Raw genomic sequence first — 22,713 nt, forward strand, 5'->3', positions numbered from 1 at the left:
GCTGTTATTAAAAATCTTTCTAACATTTTCTTTGTAATTTTTCCAAGAATTTTACTTTCTAAAAAATCGACTAACATCTTTTTTAAAAAAATCTGTATAGAATTTATAAAGAAGCACATTCTTTTGCAATCACAGCTCACTAAACTTCAATAATTTCCTTTATTATTTAATTTTTTTTTTATTTTTTAACTGATAAAATAATATTTCAATATTTTCTAAATTCAATAACTTAACTGTCAATAAAGAAGAGAATGATACAAGAATCGGTTGAAAAACCGTTCGATTTCTTCTACCTACATCACAAACTCTATGTAATTCTTACTCATAACTGAACTAATAAGCAAAAGGCTGATCGTTGATAATTGATTTTTTTCAAGCTTGGTTTCAAAGAGTTTTACTTCTGTAAACAAAAATGGTTTTGTTATTTTAAATAAAATAAATAATCATTTTTTTGAATTTAAATAATCATAAAAATAAATCATATTCTTTGCATTGTATCTGTGTAATTATAAATTAAAATTTAATTTAAAAAAACATTCAAATAGATTTATTGTTTTATGCAATTATTTTCGTTGTGAGAAATATAAGATTGGAGCATATTTTTCTGCATAATTTTAGCATATCTGCATGTTTTCAGTATATTATCTCAATTCAATCCAAAGATTATTCTTTTCAAAAACTAAAACTTCTAGCACGCTAGGAATTCTTTTAACGGTTTTAACAGAAAAATTAAGCAGAACAACTTATTTTCAGGGACTAATTAAATCATAAAATAAATGAACATAAAATATTGAGCATAAATCTTTCACATCTCATTAAAAAATATGTATAAAAGAGAGACATAAAATTCCGTGAAAAAATTTCCATTGATAGGATAGTCTAAAATTTTAACAAAAAGACAATTTTATCCACTAAACTATACCGATGTTCCAATGTTACTATTGCACGTACCACATGTGTGATAGAGGGTGCAAAATAATCCCTCTTGAACACCCAGTGCAGCAGTTTTTTTTGAGTAATCAAATTCAATGTTAGCTTGATTTTGTTCAATCTTCCAGCACACACAGCATTGGACCGCAGGGGGTAGAGCATCATAGCCTGGGGGATGAATTCCCAATAGTATGCATTATGCAGTGGATATGCCATTAAAATTAATCCTATCGTGTGGTAAAAGCCGTGTAAAAATTATCTTTTCCAAAAAGCCAGGGTATATGCTGAAAAAAAAGGGAATGAAAAATGAATATTCTATTCTAGATAATTAAACTGGATCCAAAATTATAATTGCAATTTGGGTGGTGCATTTGGGGTGTGCTTTTTGGGCTATACACGTGTGGGAGGCAGGGGGTGTGATAAAAATTTAATTTAAAAATCAATTTCCAATTCCATTGCATCTATTTGATTTCAATGGAGGGGGTTGAGGTGGGTGGATGGATGGAGCAAGAGTCGTGGGGGAGGGAGTGTGGGAGAGGCAGAAAAAAAAGTAATGGTGGTCGGATGATAACTATGTATGTACATAGAAGAAGGATGATTAAATGAGAAGAAGGAATATTTTTGTGATCTAAATTGAGCACAACAGTGCGAGCTCCTCGCTGCTGGAGCTTGAGAGTCGTTAGGAAAGACGCTATTGTCGACCCTCTTCTCTCTGTGCCAGAAGAATGGGGTGTGGGTGGGTGTATAACCCACAGATTTTGGGGTTGGGTTCGTGTAGTTTCGTTACTGATGATGGTACTTTATGTAGTGCCTGGGTATACCTATAAGTTAATGCTTAGGAGATGGTTGGATATAGCGTCTTTGTTAAAGAAAGAATATTACACAACACATAAAATATATCGCGCGGCTGTGGGTGCGAAGGGAAAAGAAAGTTAGGTCTGAAGTTTGAAAGAGACGAGAGCTAAGAGCGAATGGAAAAGAAGGTCCTCAACGCCCCAAAAATTCTCACTCCCGCGCGACCTACTATCATCCTACATGACTGACGCTACTTCTGCTTTCTTCTTACTTTTGCCACCCCACCACAGTGTAGATAGTCTTGTGCTGCCTTCGCGGAGCGCGAGAGAGCTATATGTGCGCGCCTAGCATAATACTACACATATATTATAATTATTATTCAATGGAGTGTGGGTTACCCCCCCATGTATCTCTCCACCGAATTTCTACCCCATTATTGCCCTATAGAGTACCGCGCGCTGTGGAGCTGAGTAGTGGGTTGCGTTACTCCGCGACTTGGAGCTGCCGGGAGGGGTTGGGGGAGGAAGGGTAGGTGGAGGTGGGTTGCAGGGGGCGGGGGACCAAGTAAAAAGGCATATGAAACAGAAAGAAGGGAAATAATAATAAAAAGCACGATCTGCGCATGGTACAAAGTTATTAATTCTCTCATTCGAATAGAAATTTTACACTTTATATATATTTTCCAGCGAATAATAATGTATATATGGTTATAAATTTTAAGTATATATATATGGAAGGAGTTTCAAGTTAAGAAAAGAAGCACATAATATGAATAATGTATAATTTCAGCATTTCATGCAAAATCTATAGAGAATATTTCATCTTTTTAGCAATGTAACCTTTTTCCCTTCTGCAAGAGCACAAAAAAAACATAAAACTCACTCACAGAATGGATAATTACCCAGTTATAGGCATTGATAATAAGACCTACATTCGCTAAATTTTTTACTTCAATTGAAATTCTTATAATTCACGAGATGGTGGGGACAATGGTAGAGAAATATGTTAATTAATTCAACTAAAAAATTCATTTACTTTTAAAATCTGAAGCTGGACAGCAGCTAAAGCTACTTCGTTTTCTGGTTCAAAGGTCACATTCAGTTCAGTTCCATTTTAAAAGGGGAATATGGCCAAAATCTGTCCTTAGCACTCAACTTTTCTTTGTTCTTATAGAATTATATAGTATTAAGTATAGTACAGAGTGTAGGTGAAGAAGGAATAAGTTTGATTCGGGGTTAGACTCCAAGAAATAAAGGACCTAAAAATATTTTATGAAATATATTAAAAAAGAAATTTTAGGAAAAAATTTTTTTTAAAAAATAATTTTTCTATTTAAAAAATATATAATTTTTTGAGAACTCTTAATCATTTCAAAGCTGATATGACAGAGATAAATAATTTTAAAAATATATATATTTCAAAATAATTAAAAAGAAATAATATTAAAACAATTTTTTTTTAAATTATTCCATTTGAAAAACTTTATCTATGAAAATAAGATAGGACATTAATTGCTGAGAATTTAGCTAGCTAGAATTCTTTTTATTAATTCTGAAAGAACCGTAAGGATTCTGGCGTCTTAGAGTTATATGTATTTAATTGTTTTTGAATTTAATTCTTTATTTTCTTTGTATTGGAATTTGATTTTTAATAAAGAAATTTTATGAAAATGTTAAAAGAAAACTAATTTTTCTATTTAAAAAAATATATTTTAAAATGACTAAAAAGAAATGATATAAAACAACTTTATTTTTAATCATTTGAAACACTTTATCTATAAAAATAAAAAAGGACATCATCTGCTGAGAATATAGCTATCTAGAATTCTTTTCTAAAAATTTTTTCTTTAAGGACCGTGAGAATTAAAAAAAAAGAAAAAAAAGAAAAAAAGAATTCTGGCGTCTTAGAATTATTTTTGACCGATTTTTGAAATCAATTCTTCATTTTTTTTGTATTTGTATTTGTTTTTTTATTTCTTTTTTTCAAATACTTTTTTTTAAATAGTTTTTTAAGGAAAATTCATCATAAGGGACTGTCCTAATAATTTTAATAAATTATGATCATTTTTTGACACACTAAAATGGTTAAGGACCTTGTTTCTTCAGAAAACCTTTCCTACGAACCTTCACTGCATTACTTTATCTGTATTCTTTTAAAGTTTTATCAGCATTTCCTCTAAAGTAAATATAATGCAAAACTAAAAATTTAAATCTTAGAAAAAAACTGAAAATAAGGAAAAAGTATTTCCTGGAATATTTATCTTTTCTCACTTCCTCAAAAATGTGATCATTACCATGCAGCGAGTCTCCTAGCTTTCACGTCCATCTAATTTAAAAACATCAACCCTATGCTACCTACATATATAGCGATATGTATATAAGCATTAAAGTTTAAACAAACAAGTGGAGATTTATCATTGGTGGACCATTTCTATGCGGAAAACTTTTGAAACTTAATTAGAGTACTTTATTTAGTAGTTCCTGCTCTTCTAGGTCTGCCGTTTTTTTTAAACTTCTTTCTCTCTCATGTCAGCATCCTTCGGTGGTGGGGTCAATAATGAAGCAATGTGTATGTTGAATGCGGCAAAATTGTATGCCTGAGATGAAAAGTCCATAAAATTTGCATTATTAAGTGGTGATTGGTTGGTATGATATAAATTTTTGACTATAAAGATTTTCTCCACATTGAGCTGCGAGTTGGGGGTTGAAATAATGTGTAAAATGTTGTACATTATATATGGGAGAAAAAGCACTCGGCAACAGTAATGTTGAGCGAGAGCAAAAAAGTACAACTTTCTCGCGATCTACCCCCCTGTGTGGAAGTGAAACAAAAAATCACCGCCCCGTCGTCCCACTGCCGGGGTGCTTTTTTGGGTGTTAGACGGGCGCACCGTATAATAGTAGTTAGTTGGGATGATTTCGCGATGTTGGGTACGGGGGGGAGGTTGGGGTGGGTGGTTTGTGTGGGAAAGGGAAGGCAAATGGGGGAGGAAAGTATGTAATAGCGAGGGAAAAATTGTATATAGGGTGGCTCTCTCCCGGCGAAAAGGGGGGAGGCGGAGGGTGCAAAAAAAGGGCGCTTATACACCCCACCACAGAGTTAGAAAAGCACTTTGCTTTGGCAAAAAAGGCTCGAGAGTGCTGCTGGCAAGTTCCCCTTAAAATTTTAACTTTGTAACAGCACTCCATCATCCCCTAAACCAACCCCCCCTCTCGCGCCAACATACTACATACACACACACATACACACACAGGGCGCGCCGACACCGCCAAATATATACATTTTACATTTTTAATTGTAATGCTGAACTCGTTATTTCTGCGCATTTTCATCTCGCGAAAATATTTTATAAAATATATCTTCCCTTCCGTTTTTTCGAGGATGTATTGGTGTGTAATGTCTACGAAGGGGGCGGTTTTTCACAACGTCGGCATCGTCATCGACGTCGTATTGTGTGTAGTAAATGTTTGAGAAAACCTTCAAAAACTCCCTTCCAATTACACCCTTTTTGCCATTTCTCTTTCACTCTTACCCAGCTTTTATAGGGAATTTTGTAATTTTTCTCGCTTCAATATCCCGAAAATAAATGTGAGAAAATCCACCACACCAACAAGGGTTTTCTCGAGGCTTTGGTTAGACAGAGAGAAGGGAACTGCACAACATAGTTTTTGCGCCATATCCCATCAATATATAGCATCCCAAATCTCAACCCCCGAAAAATCATACCATAGTTTCCCGAAAAATAATACAAACTTGAAAGCAAGACTAACCAAAGTCCCCTGTCAAGACGACTAAACCCATTTCCACATGTTCATTTGGGGAGGAATCTCGTGGGAAATGTCTCCCAAAGAATACTTCACTCTGTTGCTCAAAGTCCCGAGATGACCGATAAAGTATCTACCCCGATCCCCACCCCTGCCCTTAAAGCATGGAGCAGCCCCTCATGTAGTATGTGTGGAGCTATCGGACAATATACACGATAGGAGGAAAGGTATTGAGGAAAAGTAAGGAAGAATCGTCTCTATATGCGAATTTTTCTCTCACAAATAGGGTTCGCACCCTGTGAGCAAAGAATTCGCGCGCACAACTCACGCAAAAATTCATCTTTTTTTTATAAAAAAAAGAAAAAAAATTAAACACATGTTTGATGTAATTGAACGCTCAAAAGGGAGTTTAATTAATAATTTTATAGTCATTTTTTCGCTTACTTAAGCACCTTTAGTCACGTGCTTTGTACATGAGTAATTTTCAATAAAGGGCAACATGTCAATTATCAAGTCCGAACCCTCCAATTGCAACCTTTCGGCTCTCTGGGATGAAATGAAAATGAATTAAGAAAAAAAAGAGGGAGTGCAGGTGAATGCAATTAAATTTAAACTTCGACACTTGATACCTTTCTTTATATTGAAAATATTACATTGTATTACGCGTTGCCATGGGGTATAAGCTTCATCTTTGGCGGCTGTGAATAGTTTTGTAAATTTAATTAAAGACAAGAATTTAGGGCATGCTAAAAAAAAGTTTTTTTTTTGTGTGCTAAATGTTCCAAAAGATAGGAGTTCTTGTTGATTATTTTCATTAATGTTTTTAACGTTAATTGCTAAACTTAAATACATCAAAAGAAATTTTTCCAATAATTTCTTGTATTCTTGACAATTTCGAATACCTACCTAAAAGTTCTATACTATAAGTTCCAAGGATTTAAGAAAATTACAAGAATCATTTAAATTTTATTTTCAAATAAATAGGGGAGAGCGGGGTTAAAAAAGTCACTTAATGGTTTAAAAAAGGCTCAAAATATCATATTTCACAAACATTTAAAGCGAAATCTATAGCTCCATTCTTTAGGATATTTCTTGCCCTACAACTCTTTCTCAGATCATTTTATTCTATCTAGCTAGGAAATATGATATTTTAGGATTTTTCCAAACCCTTAAGTGACTTTAATAGCCCCACCCTCCCCTAACATTTAAATCTTTAGGGTTCTAGTTAGAATTAAAATTTATTGTTGGACCTCTAAAAGAAAACTTAGGAGTTCTGGAAATTTTAATTATCTTCTGGTTTTCAAATTATGAAATATCTTATTTTTAGAAATTTGTATTTAACGGAATGCCTTAAGATCTGATTTAAGCTGTTACAGTCAAGAAAATCATTAAAATAATTTGCATATTTGACCCAAATTAATTAAGCAAGAAACATAAAGATTTCTTCTCAAATAAAACAGACAAAAAACCGTGTCCTGAATGTTTTTCGAATAAGAAATTTTTCTTTGTATCAGTGAATAATCTCCGTTCTATTGTCCACTAAAAATTAAATACAATGTGGGCGTGGTTTATGCATTTTCGGAGTCAATCTTTCTTAAACTTTTCCGAATTATTTCAGCAATGAATTTTAAATCTTTTTAGGTTTTTTTAAAAATATATTTTATGATCTACTAAAATATCTTTATTGTCTTGTATGTATCTTCTATTAATGGAGAGAATAAAAAATGAATAAACTCCTTTATTTCACATCTTCGTTATAAGAACAAAGAACAATTATTCATCATCCCTGAATGACTCAAATCGGTTAACATACCTACAAATAATACATATAGGTATGTAGGTAATATTCTTTTATGCCTCTAGAATTATTGTAAACAATTTAAATTTGTTGGAAAAACACCGCGCGACGACCTTTATTTAGAGGAGTACGTATACCCACCCGAATTGCGGGCACCTGAAAAGCAATTAATTAAAATTTTGCATTGTTTAAGTAGTGAGAAATTGCATAAATTAATGGCTGTTAACATGTGAAAGTTCATTTAAAACTTGCTCATAACACCCAATTACAGCGTCACTATTTCCGCCACCGTATGGCTCGTGGTTAATCTTTCTATGTTATGTTTTTGTAACTTGTGTGTTATGTTACCTATATGGAAAGAGGGGGTTGATTTTGATAAAATGATTTGAAGAAAAAAAATCATTTTTTGGGAATTTTATTTTCCTCATAAGGGGTTGTTACATTGAGGTTTTTTTTTAAGGGAGGAATTCTATTGAAATCATTTGGTTGGTAAGGTGCGATCCTGCCGTTAAGGACACAGAGCCGAAGGTTTACTGTGAAGAGAATGTGTTTGTGTGTGAATTGAGTGGTGTGACTGTGTTGGTGCATTTGGGGAAAAATCGCCGGAAAAACCCATAAAACTAATGTGTGCGAATGTATTGGGGTAGGAGATGCTTAGGAGGGTGTGCGGGGGTGTATGTGTGCGACGGCGGAGTACGCACTATTTTTTAGTGCGCCGCACACCCCCCTCGAAGTAGCAGATGTCTCTTATGCGAATAAAGATTACTCCCGGCAAAACTGGGGGTAGGAATTTTCCCTCCGTTGACGACGACGCGAGATGAAGGGGTGGTTAACATAATATTTCAGCCAAGCGCACACTTTTATTTCCTAACGTGCTATATATACACACAGGGTGGTGTGTAGATGTAATCGTGCAGAGGGTGGCGGGGTTGCTCATGGCGCGCGGAGGGATGTTGCGGGGTACACAAGGCATCTCCTCTCTCTCTCTTTAAGTGGGTTCAAGTAAAAAAAAAAACAGCACCAAGCACCCCATCATTTCGGGATGGCTGTATTGCCTGGAATAGAGTGGTTGGCGCACGGGGGAGCGCGCGTGTAGGCGGTGTTAGAAAATTTTTGGTACTCTTGTGCGCTTTCGTTATAAAATTTTCCAACAGTGTGTGCGGAAGTTTTTCCTGCTGAAACAGGAGGTCGGGGGGTAGCGGAAAATGGTGTGGTGGTTGTGTGCCGGGTGTTTTGGTGATGGTGGTGGCGACGACGTCGGCGACGGCGGCTGGGTAGAGCCAAGAGGAGAAGAGAGCGAGAATCGAATCGGCCCAAAAACTCTAAACGGGAAAAACATACAAAATACATAACAACATCAAATTCTCCAGTCAGTAAAAGATTTTCAACTTTACTAAACAGTCACACGGACGACATCAACCTGAACGGCGGAAGTTACCACTCTTGGCACCGCTTTGGTACTACCAACAACAACAAAAAATAACCCTTACATCAAATTTTTTAGTACCACAACTTCATAACATCTTCACCTACCCCCGTATCATAAATAGGGGATTTTTTTTTTCATAAAAAGAAAACTTTTCTTCCAATATTCCCTTGAAAGCTTCAGGAATTTGAGGATTTTTTTTCTGTGACTGTGTGGACGATTTAATGTGGAAATTTTTGACTTTTCCCCCCGTGCGCGAGGAGTGAGAGAAAATATTCAAATTTGTGCCAAAAAAATTGAATTTTCAACGGACAATTTTGTGATTTTAAACTCCTTGGTTTTGGGAGGAAAATTCACGTGGTGGACCAGAATGTGATTTTGAGGGAAGAAAAAGGACATCAATCTGCAAGTTTTTCCTTACAAGAAGTTATTTTTCTTTTGGACAAAACTAGGCGTGTTTTACGTGGTGTGTTTTAGAGAAGTTTCTCTCCCCCCCTTAAAAGAAAGTACATAATAAGTAAAGAAAAAAAAAAGCTCACAGAGAAGAGCGATAGATATGGGAGTTGTGTGAAGAGAAAAATAATTTTTCGCTGATTTTTCCCGAATCCAACACTCGCGCGCCCCATTCATCTGCATTGTGGTGTCTCCGTCAGCCGAATGGGTCTCATGGTTGATGTGTGCTGAAATTCGGTTGTGCAAATACATTCGCAGAAAAAATACAAGAAAGTAAGAGAAAAACGTGCGTATATTGGTGTGGCAAGATTTTCTTATGCTTGTATGTGGACTGTGGTATTTTTTCCATCCTTCGGAATCATGCCCAAGTTTTTTTTAGTTAGGCCCCGATGCTCACTAGAGATAGAACTTTTATTTTTCCCCAATAATACATCACACATTTAATACAAAAATTTTCTTCTTCTCAACAACAAGAAAAAAGCTCCAAATTCTTTCTATATACCAAAGCGAACAGGGAATTTTTGCTCGGGTGTGCGGCTTTCCTCACACGGAATTTTCTTCACCAAAAAAAACTAAATAATACATAACCAATCCCAAAAAAACAACAAATCATCAAAGATACATATATCGTAACATAGTTGCCAAATTAGAAAAGATTTAGTGAAAGAAATTAAAACCAAGTGAAATTTGTGATTGTGCAGTGAAAGTTTAAATGATAAGAAAAAGAAATTCTCAAGCTTAGTAATATAGCTAAAAAAATTAAAAAGTGATAAAACACGATAAAAGATAAATAAATTTAAAGAATAATTGACAGAGAGACATTTCACGTGAGTCAATTTTGCAGCTTAAATTGTCGAATTTTGTTTCAAAAAAATACCTTCAAAGAAAAAAATTAAAGAATAAAAAATTCCCCACATTTGAATGCATTCATTCAATGGGAGAGAATGACTAAATGGTACGATTGTGTGGCTGAAATAAATCCACTAAATATCAATAATATGAAAACGACTGTTTCTATGAGTGATCAGCTTTTGCTGCTAATAATACGCTCAAATACAAGCACGAATTTAAATTTTGAACTCTCAAAGTGAGAAAAATAGTGTTATGATATCACACTGAGAGTTTCTTCTCAGCTACATAACTCTTTTTTTGGTGGAAAAAAAAGGATAACATACATAGCACTGTGAAGGTGTAAATCTCATTGGAAAATTCACTTGCACAAATTGAGGTAAGATTCCCCGAAATCTCTTAATTTTTGTGATAAAAAATTCTTTTTTTTTGTTAAGTTTCTTTTTGTGGAGGAAACTTATATAGATCTGTCTATAAATAAACAGAAAAATTGCATTTCTTGTAATTTTCCAAGTTGACTAAACTCTGGCCGTTAAATTAAATTATTGGTGGAATAAAAAGTTGAAAAGAAAAAGAGAAAAAGTGCGAAAGACGTCATTGAGACAATTTTATGAAGTAAAAACTAATGACTCGCGTAGTTTATTTATTTAAAAAATTTAAGAGCTGTTGAAGTGTTTCATTTAACCCTTAAATTTACGACTTAAAATTTTTTGAATACATTTTTTTTATTTTTTCGGGAAAATCATTTACAAGTGAATGTTTTTTTGTGATTTAATGAAATTTTTAAACGCAGTAAATTAGGCCAAATGGAGTCAATCTGTGTTAAGAAAAGTTTAACGTTTAACCCTTAAATATATTCCTTAAAAAATTTTATTTTTTTTTCAATTTTAATAAAAAGGAAACCTGGTTTTGTAATCAAAGTAAAAATTTTATTAATAAACTTATTAAATTTTTTTAATAACATTTTATTCTAGGAAATATTAATAAAATATCTTGAGTTCTAAAAACGATAGAAAAATGAAAATTAAAAATTTTTAAGAAACTTTTAATTAGCTTTTTTCCTATCTTAAGTTTTTTGTTTGGATTGACCGTTTGTTTGATGTAAAGATAGTAAATCGGAAACTTAAAAAATTTGTCAAAAAAAAAATCTAATAATTTTCCAAGGTTAGATTAGACGTCATTTTCCTTAATTTTTTCTTAAAACATCCTCCATTTATATTCTTTCTAAATAAAAAAAATTAAACCATATCTCTGGTTCTGCATGAGTGATTTTGATCTTTTGGAGTCAAACAAAATGTCTAGAAAAACGTGCCAACTTTTAAAATATGCACCCATAAAACCACTAAACTGGAAAAAACTGCTGTGACAGAGGAAAAACCACAAGTCCGAATTTTCTTGTCCTTCAAAGCCCAATAAGTTTTCCACCTAATTCGTCGTTCTGACAAGAAAACAAGTGAACTAAAAAAAAAGACAGACAAACATAAATCGCTGCAATAAACCCACTTTGCATTGCAAACCCATCTTAAAGACATGGCAAAAAAATAAATAAAGAAAAATCCACTTTAGTGGTGACAATCAGCCTATTCTGGCCTTATCAGTGTAAATGCGAAAAAAAGTTGAGAAAGAATGAAAAAAACAGCGAGAAATTGCAACAAAACTAGGAGAATTAGCACAATAAAAAGTACAATTTGTTTTATAAATAAAATATTTATCTTATCCGAATTGACATTTGCTGAACTATTATCCTCAATTTTTTATTCCTCACTCGTCTTAATTATTTATTCCCCATTTCATGTGCACGTCATTTGAACGAAGAAGTGCAAGAGTGTGCAAGAGATAATACATGAAATTTTCCAGCGTGATGTTGTGTCGCTTTTTTTAGCGCCATTTTGAACCAATGGAGAGGAAAATAAAATAAAGAGAGAGCTTTTTATTAGTTACACATATTTTACACATATTTTTGAAGTTCTTTTTAGCGTAGACGAGCAATTTTTTCGTGCATGTCTGTATATTTGGTATGTATGATTTCTTTGCCATATATTTCCCACATATATGTAATGAAAATACGCATACCACGCAATCTTATCAGTCAAACTTGTTAACTATATTATACCTTTTATGTAAGAAAATAAATTTTAATCACCCTTCGTCTATATACACATCCATGTCAACAGACGCAGAGATAATAATTTCTCGAAAAGTTTTACGTGGCAATCAACCACAATAATCTCGGCGAGCAAAAAAAAATAACTCCGTGAGGCAGAAGAGGAGAACTTTCGGCGAGCTTAGCGGGGAGCTTTTGATGGTCGGTGGGGGCACGCCGGGGTCGCTTGTTTGGGGTGAAGAACCCCCTGAAGCTGAAAATTCTCTCTGTGTGCCCATAAGCGCTGTATGAGAGTGTTAAAAAAAATAAAAAGTTAATTGAAATGCAATAGGATGACGCATCGCGCGATTGACAGTGCCCGAGCTTCCCATTGACAGTGAAATTTTTTTACTCTCACTTCAACGGTGTACGATGTGTGTGGGGCTGGACTTGAAAAATGTTCCGAAGCTCAAAATGGGTTAAGACGTTCCAGTCGAGCAGTCACACAGCGCGCGTCCAAAATATCAATGCCCCAGACATACTCCCGCCACCACCTCCCGCAGAATACTGTCTTTATTTAAACTACATACTTGCACACACTCCGAAAAAAATTTCATCCAATTTACACTAAACAGGGTGATCAGTAAGGCGACTATAGACCGAAATGGGGACGCCGGGTATTAAAAAAAATCTACGCGAGCAAATTTTCCTTTCCAAACCATCGCAGACAATTTATGATGCACCTTCTTATGTTGATTTCGTCAATTTGCGAATTTTTCTCTCACTTCTGCCTCTGTCTGTGTTATCTATTCGCTTATTTTTTCCTTCTCTCACTTCACATGATGGTCCTACACTGAGAGAAAAATTCCATAATTCGCATGAAGAGTTTTTCAAATTGATAAAACCAGTTTAAACCAAACTACATAAGAGCACTTGTGGAAATTAGAACTATAAAAACTCCAAAAATCACACCACTAATATGACGAATTAAACATCATTCTATGCTGCATGAACAACAACAAAAACACAACAAATTTTAGAGCCAAAAGGTTTAAACCTAAACCCAAAACGTAAGCATTGCATAACAATGTGTTGACTACGAAAAATTCGAGTTCAATGCTTTCGATAAAATATTTACATAGATGATATGTTTCAGACAGTCTTTTAGGGTCAAAATCCCTGCGTACAGAGCCAGAATTTTTCCAAGTTATCAATGAAAATGGCAGAAAGTTGAGTATCGTGCTGTTGACCAGACGGGTGGTGGCATAAAAAAATAATTTGTAATTTGTGAGTAGAATTATTCAATTTTTTTAAAATAATTTTTCTCATATTAAATTCAAACGAGTTTTTTATTAGTTTTTCTTCAATTTTTTTTAAAAGAAATAGTTTGTGGTGAACATTTGAAAATTTGTTTTTGATGCTTTGATGTTAGAGTTAGATCTGTTAGATCTCTAAAAAAATTCTAATCAGGTAACATTGAGATTTATTTTCTTATTTTTCATTTTTTTATTTGGTTTTAAGCAAGTACTAGTTTATAAATAAAAAATAATTATTAGACAGGAAATAAATGCTCTAAGCAGCTTGAAACAGAGCTATAAAGTCTAGTTGTCTTTAAGAACGGTGTTACTTATTTCTTAATTCTAAGTTAGAATTTTTTAATAACAAAAATCTTTAAATTTTTTTACAAAACAAGAAGTAAATTGAAGAAATCGAAAACAAATTGTTTCTATTACTCTTTCCTCTAACCTAGAGAGATTTATTATAAAGCTTTTTAAAAATTAACAAAAAGATTCCTTAGAATTTTTAGAAACTAATTTTTGATTTATTTAAAAAAAATCTGATTTTCAATTCAAACTCCTTTGAGCAAAAGAGAAAACTCCCAAGTTAATTGATTCAATTCACTTAACTAATTCACCTCACCTTATCATTGAATAAAGAGTTATTTCCAACAATTCTAAATTAATTTGTAAGCCAAACACACACCTACAACATAAATCCCCAATTATGTGCCATGTTTTCGTGCTCCTCTCAAACATAATTTTGTACGCACTTGCGAAAACAGAGGTGAAGAAGAACTTAACTATTTTACATGATTATGATAGTATGTTGTATTTTATTGCTGTAAGGTGTTAGTTTGTTGGGTAAACCGCAAATTCCTTCCTAAAGCAATCTAAACATGGGGAGTTATATATTCCATGGAAATAGTTGGTTTTCGCATGTTGGAAAACATGGTAATGAGAGTAATATTGGAATTCCACTTTGAATTTGAAAATGAATATCGTATACACTGAGTGTCCTACACAACGAGCGTTTTGTTATTATTTTCTGCGTAATGTTTGTTATCTGAGTTAGTTGGAAAGTCTTATTGGATTTTTCCACATATTCAAAAGGAAAAGTTAGTTAGATAGTTAGTTCGTTAATTAGCTAGAAAAGAAACGTTAAACGTTAGAATATGTCAAGGAACGTCAATCGTTAAAATTGCACAAAATGTAAAAAAGCTGTTAGTTCGAATACAACTAACTTTCACTTCTGTTTTGGAATTAAGTTCTAAAAGGGTTAAGTTTTACTTTTCCTTTAACTATGATTCTTTCTTCAAAGAAGCACAGCTTCTGTGTACACTCAAAAATGCTAAGTCGTCAGATCGGGCTCAAACTTGGAATGAGCACGAATACATTCCAAAAAGCGTTGGCGCCAAAAATCTTTCCGGCCGGAGTATAAACGCTAAATTGAGAGAACGGTAATAGATAGAGACTTGCGGTAAGCGGCAAAGTTTAAACATTGACTAGAAGACATCCGATTATGAGGTAAAATCCTAATCGATTATCAGATCCCCAAATTTTATTTTCGCTATATCTTAGCCCCTGTAGTAGCTAAAAATCTGAAATTTTAATATATTGTAGGGGCCATCAAGACCTTTCCAACGATACCTCATTTTCGAGAATCGGTCAAGCCGTTTAATGAATATGGCCGCCACAATTTTTCATCGAAAATCGACCATAACTCGAAAACGGCTTGACCGATATTGATCAACTCGGGCTCAAATGAAAGCTCTCAACAAACCCTACAGCTCTCTAGAACTTCGGAAGTTTCAAAAGTTTTTTTTTAATAATGTGTATATCGCGCGTTCAAATGTTTAAATAAATATTCTATAAAATATTTTGCAAATTAAATTCAAGAGAAAATCACCTAGAATGCTCGCTATGTAGGACATTCTGTGTACATATATAGAGTGAGAGTGAGAGTTCTTCAGTATGACAGGCTATATGGAGAATCATGAGATCAAAATTCACAATGATGAGCTTGAAACTAATGATGTGGCCTCGAAATCGCTGAAATACATTTCGCAGTCCTTTCAACTTGATCGCGTCTCCATTGCCCGGCTGTGTGAGAGTCGGATGTAGAAGAGAAAAAATTTGATTTGCGCCTGAAGATCACTGTCTGTGATTTTCCTCATCGTACACACGAGCACCGGGGGCAGAGTGCGGTGGGGCATGGGTGGGAAATACAAAATAGAATCATTGTTTACACACGGATAGTTGGGTATATGGTGGATGAAAATGAAAACAATCTTGTCGGTATGCGACGCTCTCTCCCACTTGGCTTAATTCAAGAGTAACATCAGCGCGCGAACGGTTTACATATAGTAGTTTTGTAGTCACCGCATGTCTCTCTATACGCTCTCGCCCCCCATGTGTCTATTGGGGTTTTGCATGAATTTGTAGCGGCTGGTAGTGAACGAGCGGCTATACGCTGGTGGCGGCTTGTGTATGTTTCTCTGAAAACTGTCTGTCTCGCTATATAGTGCTGTGGCGGAGTGGAGTGTGCTGTACCGGATCACCCAGGTCTATAAGTTCTCTATGTGGGGAGTTCTCTTTGTGGTATGTGCAAAGTAGATATGACCTTCACCTTAACCTAGTGACAGTGTCGGGCGAACGGTCGATTGCCTTTTGCCGCACACACTATCGTCGCGCTTCTATTCGCAATCGCCCGGCACACACAGCTCATGTGGATGGGCAAAAATTTAATAGGCAAAACACTGCGCGAATGTGCATCAAAAGTTTAATAATAAAACACCATCATCGCCAATTCGCATAGCATCCCATAGAGCTTCGCATCGTCGACTCAGAGCCATCACATTCAATTTCATCCATTCTCGCAGCTCTCATTCTTTTTTTTCCATCCTCATATTTATTTACCAACTCCCCAAAAAAAATACCATTTCATCCTGTCCTTGTGTCAGACCATCAGTTAGCCGCGAATCTCCTCTTTTTTTTTCCACTTTTCCCACAAATTTGTGCCATTTTTTACCCTACCGTCACGACACTTAAACTATTTTCCAGCTCTTCCTCTATATATATAGCAACCGTACGCTACCTATATTTCACTATATATAGCTAAATACGGTGTGTGCGAGGAAAGTGATCTGCTGTTATTTTATCAATTTCCACTTTCACCCAATTCATCGGTTTCCGGTATCAATGTACCGGAATTTAATTGCATAATGCAATATGAATTTATAAGTAAGCAACACTATATTGGGCTTTGCTGGCTTTGCTGTGAACTTAATGTACACGCGAACTATCATATTTTTTTGTAAACACTCCGAGAAAATTCAATTAATTATTAGGTGTGTGTAAGGGCTGAAAAAAATCGTGGAATTATTTTAAAAAAAAATGTTTTTTGATGATTTTTATTCCAAAAATATGATTTAAGATGTTTAAAAGTTCTGAAGTCGACTAAGGGAGACTTGGAGATTGTCTTGGAAAAACATAGATTTATTTTCAAATTCGGGTAGATATTTAAAAAAAAACAATTTCCGGTTAAATATTGTGGTTAAAAGTTTTCCATTATTTAAGACTTCATTTATTTGGGTCTTAAATAAAATTAAAAAAAATAACAAGAAAAACTGACCTAAATTCTAAATCTGACAAAATCATTTTTTTTATAAAACCTATATTTTTTTCGCAGTACTTTTAGCGAATTTTTGTTGAGTTTGAGAACATAAAAATGACTGAAAAAGCTTTTATTTTTGTAAAAGTCGAATAAATTCGTTAAAAGTTCCAGCAAGCATTGTGTTTGTGCTAAATTTTAATAGTTTGAAAGAATTGACTTTCCTAGAAAACTTTTAAATCAGACTTAATAAGAATTTTAAGAAACTTCTGGACATATCTAGATTTAATTGTTCTTTTTTTTTCATAAAACGAATAGTTACAAATCTTCCTAAATTTTACTTCTTGAATTTCTCAAGGAATTTAATTTAAGGAAATCTTAGGCAATAATCCCGAAGTTTAATTTTACATAAATAGTGATAAAAGTTTCATTTTTAACTTGATATAAAAGAACTAAAGAAAGGGAAAATAAAGTTTAAACCTTCACAGTCTAAACGGCTTTGTAAAGTTGATTTAACGACCGTGATGATTTGTGAGGAAGTTTTTCTAAACCTCTTTCTTAAGGCTTGCAGTTATGACTGAACTAAGCCTTAAAAGTTTCTTCATTTCATTAAAAAAAAATCACACCAATACCAACCCCCTGATCTAAATTTAGTTCTTTGCAAAATATAATTTTCTTTTGCAAAATAAATTCCACGAGCTTAAAAGAATTTTATTTTAGGTGATAATTTCGCAATCTTTCTCTAAACACATATTTCCTTATCAAAATCCTCAACCGACGGAAGAAGTGTATGACACACACTGCATTACCTGGTGTGAACCAGACATACTGGTGGGTACTCGATAAGCTCCGTACGCTTTATTTTCCCAATTAATAAAAAAAATTGTATATTCTTAGAAACAAAAATATAGATTAAGGAAAAATATTATAGATTAATGGAGGAGTTTATCAATGGTTTTTCTAACTTTCAGTTTCGCCACATCACGTTATTTATTGCCATGCAATTAACATCTTATGTATTAATGTACCTTTTTTCGTTACCCCTAATCTTATCAGTCACACAGTTTGCAGATCTCGTATGATTTGTAATGTGTTGCCTTTGTTGCTACAACTTGCAAAATATAGTGCGAACCGTCGGCTGTAAAAAAAAAGAGTATGCAGACACGATAAGAATCCCTGACTTGCTTTCGCAAACGTCTGAAGCGTATTGATGCCCTACATATAGCTATGGGGTAGTTTTATATATATACATACGTTGTATGTATGTGGAATGCGTAGGATGAAAGTGATTAGTTTGGAATACAAGCAGATGCATTAATTTGCCACATATTATTGAATTAACAGACCGGAAGGGGACATAATATAGGAATTTAGTTCCTATATGTTTTCAGCATTATTATCTGGGGAGTGTATTACATATTATTACGTGCAATTATACTCGTGTAAAATATTTCTATAACCAGAACGTACGTTCTAGAGACATTTATTTTCCTAAATAAATTCTATATAGTTAGTTTGGGGGAAAAAGGGGGATGCGTATTTTGGATTTTGTAATTAAGTCATTGATGGATAAATTAGTGTTAAACATGAAAGCTTCTTATCCGCGATTTGTCATGCGAAATAATTCTCGTGCTGCCGCCGGTATGTGAATTTATGCAGAAAGTCTTTCTTCATCTTCCTTGAAATTCATGTAATGCAAATTTTGACAATATTGTGCGTGTTGCGAGTTTGGCAAGATAAATGACAACAATGATGCGACTTAAGGTATCGTACTGATGGGAGGGGATATATTGAGCTTTTACAAATAGAACATGGTGTTGAGGCATTCCCTCCTTTTACCCTTAAAGACGATATACGGGGACAACCCGAGTTTGTTTCTTTCAGCCGGAAGGAGATAAACTCCCATATGTTATGTATATGGTGGTGTGTGCTATGTACAATCTATGGGGGTTGTGTATATAGGATGGGTTTGCCTCTCACAATACCTTTAGCATATTCAAACATGACACACATATAGTATTCTCTCACCTCAGCGCAGGGGTGGGTGCTACATTCACGGGGGTAGGTAATAGGGTAGACAACACGGTGTGTCGCCTAGAGAAGCAGCACGCCCGAGAGTGGCATCCGCCAGACGACATGTATGCAAATTTGGTCGTGTTGTGGCTTGTGCTTGGTGGGTGGAATGGCAAAATGGGTGGAAAAGTGCACTTTGACGTCGCGTTTAAGCTTTTCCCAACATTCGAGAGTGTGGTACTACATACACGGCATGTACAGTTCCGTACACAATATTCAATGGCACACCAGCAGTGAGCTACGGGTGCCATGTACCCGAGTGGAGAGACCCCGAGCACATATGTGAACCACCGCTCTGGCTGGGAAGTACCTAACATGTGAAGCGCATGAAAATGAATGGAAATGAAAGTGAAATTTTCGTCTTGAACATACGAAAATCCTTCCCATGCACACAGAATGAGATAAACCTCCGTGTGCCACGCGTAAGCACAAATCTGCACTCTCGAGTTCCTTAAAGGTTCTACCCCTCTAGGTTCTACATTGTACATAACACACACCCCTAAAGTGTCTCCAATATTGCCTATTTTATCTTCCAGCAAAGACAAAATGTTGGACGTATCGAAAAGTTTGAGTTTTTTTCTTCTCACTCTCTCTCTCCATCCGTTGTATATATGTATATGGGTTTGACCTCGACACCTCCAGATAGCCAGGTATATAGCTGGTGTACTTTTTGGTATATAATATACCGCACCACCTTGTGTGAAGATGGGAAAATCCAAAAAGAAAAATCATTTCCATGACAACGCCTTCGCCTTGTTGCTGTCGCTGTCACACAGTCCGCATTGTTGGGTGGCAAATATATGTATGTAATGTATATAGCACACCCACCCCCACTTCGCCAAACCACCCCCCGGCCAAGCGACCCGGCTCACACTCAACAGCTGCGGACTATTACATGATGAAGACGGTATGACGGATGAACCTTTTCTTGACCTAACATACAAATGAATGCCTTTCCTTGGACAAAACCATAACGCTCCCTTCGTCCTACATTTCGCATATACACACCCCCTCTGAGGCACAAGCATCTGATTATCGATTCACCAGAAAAACACTCCCCGGATGTCTCAGGGAGATGACCAAAAGTCAATACACCACACCCCCGCACCTTTCTCCTTAAAGGAACTTTGTCCGAAACTCATTAAACTGTCGGGATCGAAACTTTATGGCGTGAGAAATATATTATATAAAGTCAATCATAACGCGTCCAGTTATAAGAGTTGGTGTCCCACAACGTATAGAAGTTTGTTTATGCGATGTAATACTATTTGTGAGCAGAATTAGTAGGCAAAGTTGATTTTTTTGGGAAATTCAGCAATTTGATGCATAAAAATGGTCATATCTCTAGTTCTATAACACCTACAGAAATTTCGTGACTAGTTTTGGAAAGGTCCTGAAATAAGCTATAATATGATATATATCTCAGTGATTTTCAAGGTCACCCGTAGAACACAAAATGGCGGATTTTTGTTTCACAAAAAGAGTTTTTCGCACTTTTCGTCCTGAAGAAATGGTTCTAGAGGTTTCTGATGTTTTAGAAACTTGTAGATAATTGCGAAACCTTTAATTTGATACCAAGTTGAGTCAAATCGGGCAAGCGGTTCAAAAGATATGGTGCTTAGAACTTTTCAAATGCAAGAATTTTTCAAATATCCATATCTTCTAAACGGCGACATAGATTTTCTTCATTTTCGGACTGGTGAAAGATATTGAGTCAGGCCACAACATATCAAAATTTAAAGAAAATCGATGATGGGGATTCGGAGATATTGCCCCTTAAAATTAGGCAATTTTTGTTTTTGATTTTAGCGCCTCTTGCGGATGTTTTTGGAACTTGGAATGTTCTAGACAGTTGTAGGGCTTCCCAATACCTTTCATTTGACACCAAGATGGTTAAAATCGATCAAGCCGTTCTCAAGTTATATCGAAAAAACACTTTTTGCTTTAGACCGCCATATTTGCTAAACGGCTTGACCGATTGTCAAGTATGAATTGTTGATGAAAACGTCTCACTGAGCCCTATAACATACTAAAATTTCAGACCTCTAGCTATAAGGGAACTGATTGACGGTGTTTCAAAATGGCGGACGGCGGCCATCTTGGATTTTAAAAATGCGAAAAAATGAAATTTTACACCCACATTTCTATAGAAAACTTCAAACCGGAAGTCTCTATCTGTTACCGTTCTTGAGCTATAAGGCAAAATGTGGAGTCCGGGCCGGCAGGCCGGCCGGCAGGCCGGCCGGATCAAAATTTTTCCACCACCATTTTCAGAATGTGGGTTGTCTAAAACGTGCTCATACTAAGTTTGAGCCCGATCTGAGGTGGTCGGTTTTTCCGACGATTACAATACTTGGTGTTGGCCACGAAGTGGAACACCAACTAATATTAGTAAATAATCTCACCCCTCTACAAGGCACCACACTGCACCCCCGAAAATTGACGTGAATAGGTAAAGAGGTCAAATTCTTCACACCCTCATTGCTTTTCAGAGTACTTTAAATGCCCTCTTCTGCCCTCTTTAGAATGCTGATAAAGTGTTGGTTCGGCGTAAACTGCAAATCAAAAGGCAAAGCGGGTAATACTCATGGAATTTCCCCGCAACAATCACATGAAAGTTGTCTTAAGCAGCTCTTTCAACTTGAAACTAAAAGAGATAAATTAACATCGAGGGGTGATTAACTGAATCATTTTATTGCACTAAAGTAGAGTAAAAGTTCCCAAGAATAACAAATACTGGCGATAGATTAAAAAGAAAACAAAAAAATTAACAGGAAGTATGAAAATATACAACAAGGAAGAAATTTTGTTAAACATCTGGACAGTTTTAATTTAACTATTATGTTCAGCCGAAGCAAGAACTGTGAACATCTTGAACAACTTGAACATTAAAAATTATTGAAAAGCTTTTTTTTTCTGGTTTAAAATAAGAAATGCTAGACAGGTGGGAAAATTTAAATGAAGAAAAAAATCTTTTATGTTAATTGTGAGTGTCTTGTAATAATCTTAAGATATGGTGTAATTAAATCATATTTTAAGAATAATAGTTTAGTTTTGATGATTTTATTTATTAGTGGAAAATTTTAAATTAAAATTTTAACTTATGAAAGAAATTAAATAAAAATGGCCAATAAAGTTAACTTTTCTAGACAGTTTAAAGTCGGAAATTCATAAAAAAAAATTCTTAGGCCAGACCGTAAAGCCTTACTTCCGACCTTTAAAAAACTTAAGTCTGGCCTAAAAGCCTGAATAACTTGACTGTTCAATTACCTATTCATTTAATTCAAGATTTATGAAAATAAAAAATTTTTTCAATTGGAAAAAAGCTTCACAAAGTTCCGTTAAAAGAATGCGATTTCCCCGTTTTTTCGGATATCTCTAAATCAAAATTTTTCCAAAATAATCCTTCATATTTGCGAAATGCTAACTAGAAAAACCATAGAAAATGTTCCTGATAAAAGCTCCTTCAAACAGGAAGCTTAATGCTCTATTTAAAAAATTTATAGATAATTAAAACGCAGCGAATTATATCTTCATTTCTCTCTTCAAAAAAATTTGTAACACCTGTCCCACATTTCTGCGATCGGTACACTTGCGTGTTGAACTTTTAAATAGGTAACATTGCAGATTTCTTACTTATTCTCATTAAAAT

At 34.8% G+C, this 22,713-nt stretch overlaps 1 protein-coding gene across 9 annotated transcripts in view; it reads left to right on the top strand.

Annotated features, from left to right (window-relative positions):
* LOC129789639 (broad-complex core protein isoforms 1/2/3/4/5) overlaps window positions 1-22,713 on the top strand; it is a 64,297-nt gene that overhangs the window by 23,384 nt on the left and 18,200 nt on the right. The window contains exon 1 of one of the 9 annotated variants that reach the window (XM_055826621.1): window positions 10,081-10,394. The exons of the other annotated variants lie outside the window; for them this stretch is intronic. The gene's annotated coding sequence lies outside the window, so the exon portion shown is untranslated. Of the gene's footprint in view, window positions 1-10,080; window positions 10,395-22,713 lie in introns of those variants that run through there. 9 annotated transcript variants of the gene reach the window in all.

This window comes from Lutzomyia longipalpis, chromosome 2, assembly GCF_024334085.1.
Source record: "Lutzomyia longipalpis isolate SR_M1_2022 chromosome 2, ASM2433408v1".
Lineage (NCBI taxonomy): Eukaryota > Metazoa > Arthropoda > Insecta > Diptera > Psychodidae > Lutzomyia > Lutzomyia longipalpis.